Raw genomic sequence first — 6,000 nt, forward strand, 5'->3', positions numbered from 1 at the left:
GGGGTGTCTATTCCATTACCCTATGTGTAGACGGGGAAAGCCATGCATACAGGAGCATTTGCAGTGGTATCTGTTAGACAGGGGAAGGACCTGCAGCACCATGAAGGTATTATGGAATCTCAGTTTGGTATTCAACCTGCAAAGCCTATTTTCCCCTCTCCCCCTCACTGGTTTGAAACTCAAAGCATAATGTTGGCAGTCAGCGCTGCCTTTTTACTGCTTGTTGCCCACTCGTGTGACTTGATTTTAATGGAATGATACACACATCTTGCAGAATGAGAGCCTTATGTTTGCACTTGTCAATTAAACACTGAAAGGAGAGAATAACTTGCTCAGCCTTTTTTTTTTTTACTTTTCACTGTGGATTTTTCAGTTTAGTGGTATATAATAAAATAAAGATTTGCTGATTTTTTAAACAAGCAATTTCCCCTTGGAACTAATATTACTATAAAGCTGACTAATCTGGAACGAGGAAGAGTCAATAAATGGTTTGACTGACGAATGACTTACACTAGTCAGCAATGTAATATTTGAAACTGTTGTTAAACTAGTTAATTCTCTTTACATGGTTGTTGTAGCCACCCTTAAGGATAGATGGCCTCTTCTAATAGACATGAATGTTCTTGAATTTTTATTGTTTTTTTAGCTCACAAATCAGCCAGTTTCAATTAAAAGAGGACTGGGATCTTTGTCAAACGAGTTTCAGTTTAGGCAGACAGGCCAGGCAGATAGCAGCACAGTGAGGTGTGTTTCCCAAGAAATTAGCTTGTCTAAGGGCTTAGCTGCCTTGAAGGAAGAACATCCCTGTCCCTCTCTGTTCCCCAATCTCCTACATGTTCCCACTGCTTGCCTAGGGCTAATCTGCTCATTGTTTGGCACCTCTGTCATCTCAGCCATGTCAGGCAGCAAGGAACAGGCACAGCAAGCTGGATAGTTAACTACTGTGGTAGATGACAGCTTCAGTGCTTGCCAGAGCCCTCATGAGGGAGGCAGCTGTATTGTGTAGGCAGAAGCAGAAGGAAGAAGAGCTGCGTAAGCAAGAGGAAAGAGGGGACTTCTTTTAAGAGCAGAACGATGGTGTTTCCCTTTTTCCCCCCTGCAATACATGGTTGTGAAGACAACCTAAAGGAACAGTTTTCATGCGGGGTGTAGGAGCCTGTGCTCTTACTTTCCATGCCTCATATGTGGCCAAATGTTTTGTTTCTGGGCCTGAAAACAAAACTCTACAAAAAAACAGTGCGGTGTTTAATTAGGCTTCCTCCTGCATGTTTGCTTCAGGGATGCTAGTGCAGGCATGAAAGAGGCAGTGGTTGGGGCTGGAGCACCATACGTGCACCCGTTTATGCTAGCTATGAAACTGCACCTCACTGGCTTGAGCTGCCTCTTGTTTTCCTCTGGCTTTTGATTCACACCCTCCTGTGGTAGTACAAAGTATAACTGGTTCCAAAGTTTTATATGGATAGATATAAGCTGCTCATCATGATATTGTCTGCTTAAAAAACCTGCTGCGGTTCACAGAGCTGCCAGGCTGTCCCTGTGAGCCTGGGGTCAGTATGGCAACACCAGAGGGGAAAGGTGCTGTTCCTGGCATCTGACCTTATCTCACTGCTTCACATTTTTGAAAGGCTCAGTCATCGTTCTTCTGATATTATCATGGGCTGGTTTATTGCTGGAAGAAAGCATCTACTGTCTGGGGGAAAGTTTCTGTAGTACCTTCCTGTGCTCAAGAAACGACCTAATTGTCACTAGGGGATGTTTAAAATTGTCTGACAGAAGCCTTGGGAATACATGGGATATTGCACACAGTGACAAACTATTCTGTTATTTTGATGGGGGAAACGTCTGCCTTTCCTCCTTCCACTTCTGGGCAGAGTGGTGTCAGTCTTGGCCAGGTACACAAGTTCTTCTTGTACTGCCCGTGGGAAAACAGCTTCTTGCAAACAAGATCTCAGTTAAGTTTTTCTGACGGAGAAAAATGATCTCTTAGCACAGCCTGGTGGCTGCTAGAGAGACAGCAAGCGGGGGAGAAAATCACAGGTTTCTATGTCAGAGGGGAAGTACTCGTGTTCCTGCTCTAGGTGTGATGGTCTCAGTCTACATTTAAGCAAGTGAGGTGACAGCACCTGCTGCATGTAAAGGGCACACTGGCCCTCTCCAGACTTGAAACACAAGCAGTAAACTTGATACCAAGCCCAGTCTGGGGATAAAGATGCTCTTTGAGGAAAAGCAAGTTAATGCTTGAGAGGCCAATGCAGGCACTAAGAAAGTAGAAGTGGTCAGTCTGGGAGGGAAAAGGGGTAATTAATGCATGTGGAAAAATGAGGGGCATGAGATCAGTGGAAATCCACAGCCTGCCATACAAATGATGTCTCAGAGGGGGTGATCTTTTATATGTGGTTATTTAACATCCATGAATCTCAGCTAGTAACTCGTTAAAGCTGCCCTGCAGACCATCCTAAAAGATGAGTGTTGAGAGGTCAGAGGCTGTTTTGTGGAAAATGCTCTCCTACTGGCATTGAGGGCCATAGCATGATTCTGATTCTGTCCCTCATGAAACATCTGTGCAAGGCTGGAAGAACCCAAAAGCCATGGAGGACAGCTGAAAATTCGGAGGCATCTCCAAAGTCCTCAGTCCTTGTGATGGCAGCCATATCCTGGTAATCCACAGGCCTATCTGTGCTCTTGTGCTCCTGTTGCTGAAGCAAAAGGTGTGCTTTTAAGATGAGTTTTATTAAATCTTATTTTTATTACAGACAGTAAATTCAGTTTACCTTGGCTAGCACTTAAGTACATAAATTTCAGCAGTGATGAAGATGACCCGGGTAGTGGTGTCCTTTCCTGTGTAATTTGAAAGATTTGCTCTATAAATGCCAGGAGGAGTCCCAAATAACATTTCCTGCTGCTGCAAAATACATGTATCACCTTTCCAGCTTGATGTGACAGTTTATTATGAGCATCATTTGTTTTCTGTGAAATAATTTATTCTGCTCATCTTGCTGATGACAAGTTGAGGCAATCCATGTGGCTGCTTCTTATGTGCTGTTTCAGAACTGTGTTTCTAACACAAAAAAGGATGAATTATGGTTCTGATACTGGTTGGAAGAAGGTGGTGAGTCTCGGGACTGAGGCAGCAAACAAAGCTCAGAACTTTGGAGGTCGTGACACAAACTGCATATATGTCTTGAAAAGGGGATGTGGTAACCTAACTCCTGAAACAAAGGAAGGAGATCAGTCCCATTGAGGAATCAGAGGATTGATGAAGGAATAGTTTGTGCAACAGCAGGAAGGTGTTGGCTGGTTTGGGAGCATGGCTGCTTTAATGATTGCCCGGCAACCTAAACCCTGTGCAGGCCCAGGTGTGGGGCCAGAGGAATGAGAACTGGTGTGGCCAGGCCTTTCTTCTGGATGTTAGCACACATGTCTGTTCTCAGACACGATGCTGATTTGTGGATCTGGTTCCAGCTTAGATCTCTTGGTCTGGTTCTGCATTTTCATTTCTGCTTGAGAACATCTGCAGTAAGGTGCAGGATGGCAGTGGCCAAATTGCCTGGTTTATTGGCTTTGTGACCAATAGAAAGCCCCTGGACAATTGTGTCCAAGGCTGGCAGGGGTTTCTTGTTTGTATTTCACTGTTGGTCCAATTGCTTCTGCTGATACAAGTTTTACCTAAAGTTAAGAACAGCTTAGAGAAAGTGTAAGTTAGTATCAGGTGTAAGAGAGGGCACTTGAGGTAAGCACCATATCACACACCTATCTTTGCTTTATTTCTAGCTTTGGCCTTGATGTGTGCTAAGGGGATGTTTACAATTGAACTTAGACTGTCTTAGGGTTCAGGACAGAAATAATTTAGGATGTCTGTTACTAAATCCTTCATAAATAATTGGGATGGATTTAAGATAGAAGATCCAGAGGTAGATAGAAACTTGTCTCCAGGGTTGCATTCAGTGTGGCATAGTAAAAGCTGAAGGTAAAGATTACTTTTGAGGTAGCAGAAAAAGCTCAGAAGATATTTTAGGGTTAGCAAAGGCTGCTTCTTTTCCTCTAATTTTGATTCAGGGCTGTGTGACATTCTCAGATTAGGGTGACAACTAGTGTTTGGGCTACAGTTAGTCCATGTACTGACATTTGCTTCTTAATCTCTGCCCACCCTAGACCTATTCTACTTGTGTCTGTAACACCCTTAAATGTAACCTGGTGTCTCTTTCTAGACACAGCATTACTGCAGGCTGATCAGTCCTTGACCACATGAATGTATCCTTAAGTAGGCAGAAACTGAATACTGCTTTATAAACCTTGAATATTCTCTTAAACTTTTATCTCAGTTCTAGAGGGCACCAACCCTTCACTCACTAGGCAGGTGACCTTATCACAGGAAGATCTCAAATTAGCTTCACAGGACTTTCCCTTTGTGAACCCATGTTGACTGTGCCTGATGATCGCACTGAGTTGTGTGCCAGTTTTACAGGTCCACAGTAAAGGGGATGTTATAATGAATAAAGTGAGGACTAATGATTCTACTAGACCCTGCGGATCATTGCACTGCAATTCGTGGTTTTGTGTTCAGTGAATTGTTCACAATAATTTCACACTTGACCTGAAACCAAAAAACCTGTAGAAAATATTTAAGTTTTCGTATTTCCAAAAAGTGTCCTCACCATAAACAGCATAGTAGCAGATGCCACTTGGTGTATTGAGAAGGAACGGTGAGGAAATCCTGTATGCTCTCTACATTTCTGCAAATTTCATGCAGAGGGAACCAAACCCCCTGTCTTTCACCCCTGGGATAGCCACACTAAAATGACTGCAGATGGTATAAATGCCTTTGCTGATATAGTTTGAACATACAGATTAATTTACAGGGACACCCCACAGCAGTGCCCAGTCTGTGGCTGCCATGGGCAAGGACATCCTGCTGGGCCTCCTGGGCACAAGCACTGCCTCACAGCCAGCATCCCAAAGGCCTTTCTCCAAGGAATGGAGGACAAAGGGGCAGCATCATCAGGGAGAGACCCTATCTGATCAATTCGGTGGCCTTCTGTGATGGGGCTGTAGAATATAGCTCTGCATGACCAGCTCTAACGTAGGTCTGAGGAGCTGTCTGCAGTGCAGGTCCCAAGGGAGGCCAGTACTCCTGATACAGCACTCAAGAAATAAGTCTATGGGTGAGTGACCAGTGGTCATTCTGCATTTCAAGGATTTGAACGAATGTGCTGGCGGGATTTGCTGCCAATCTCTAAACCTCTGCCAGTCTCTAAATCTCTGCCAATCTCTATACAGTACCCTTACGTGATGCTTACCTGAGGGTTTTAAAACTGTTCTACACAACTGAGTCAGTTACTTGGTTTTCCTGAGTGTTGCAGGGGAAAACTGCGCAATCCACACAGTTTAAAACTGAATTGGGATCAAATACTGAGCCACCAGAAGCATGGAATTAGGCCGCAGTCAGTGAAGGGTTGCATTCAAGTAGTAATACAAGAGGTAAACCTCCAAACTAGACACGTGAATGTTAATAAACACAAGCAAATATCTAAACACCCCATGAAACAAACGCAGAAGAGATTTCTGAAATTTGCCTTTCCAAGAGGAAGACCTCACCATAAGCAGCGCAGCAGCAAATGCCACTTGGTGTATTGGTAAGGAATGGTGAGGAAATCCTGTAAACTGGTGGAATTCCTTGAGGCACTGGTGGAATTACTTGGAGGGGCAGAGAAGGGAAGACTGCCTGAAGCTGCTGGAGGTTCTCTGCTGCAATTCTGGTTCCTGGAGAGGCCACACTCACAGTTTATGGGTGGATGGAAACGTGCTTCAGTCTGCGGGGAGATTGCTGTTCTCACCTTTTGGGGAGATAGTGGGAGTAGCCCTAAGAAATAGGATCCACTTATGGCCCAGTGCCCTCCCCCCATGCTTTGGAGCTCCCACTGCAAGGCACAGGAAGGGTTCTTGTCCCTAGGGTTGATCAGGCCAGCAGCATTTTGCCGTTGTTGGAATCTCCTGAGATGG

Source organism: Neopsephotus bourkii, unplaced genomic scaffold, assembly GCF_033783945.1.
Source record: "Neopsephotus bourkii isolate Nb327-2 ecotype Australia unplaced genomic scaffold, CSIRO-AGI_Nbou_v1 NB_1767, whole genome shotgun sequence".
Taxonomy (NCBI): Eukaryota; Metazoa; Chordata; class Aves; order Psittaciformes; family Psittacidae; genus Neopsephotus; species Neopsephotus bourkii.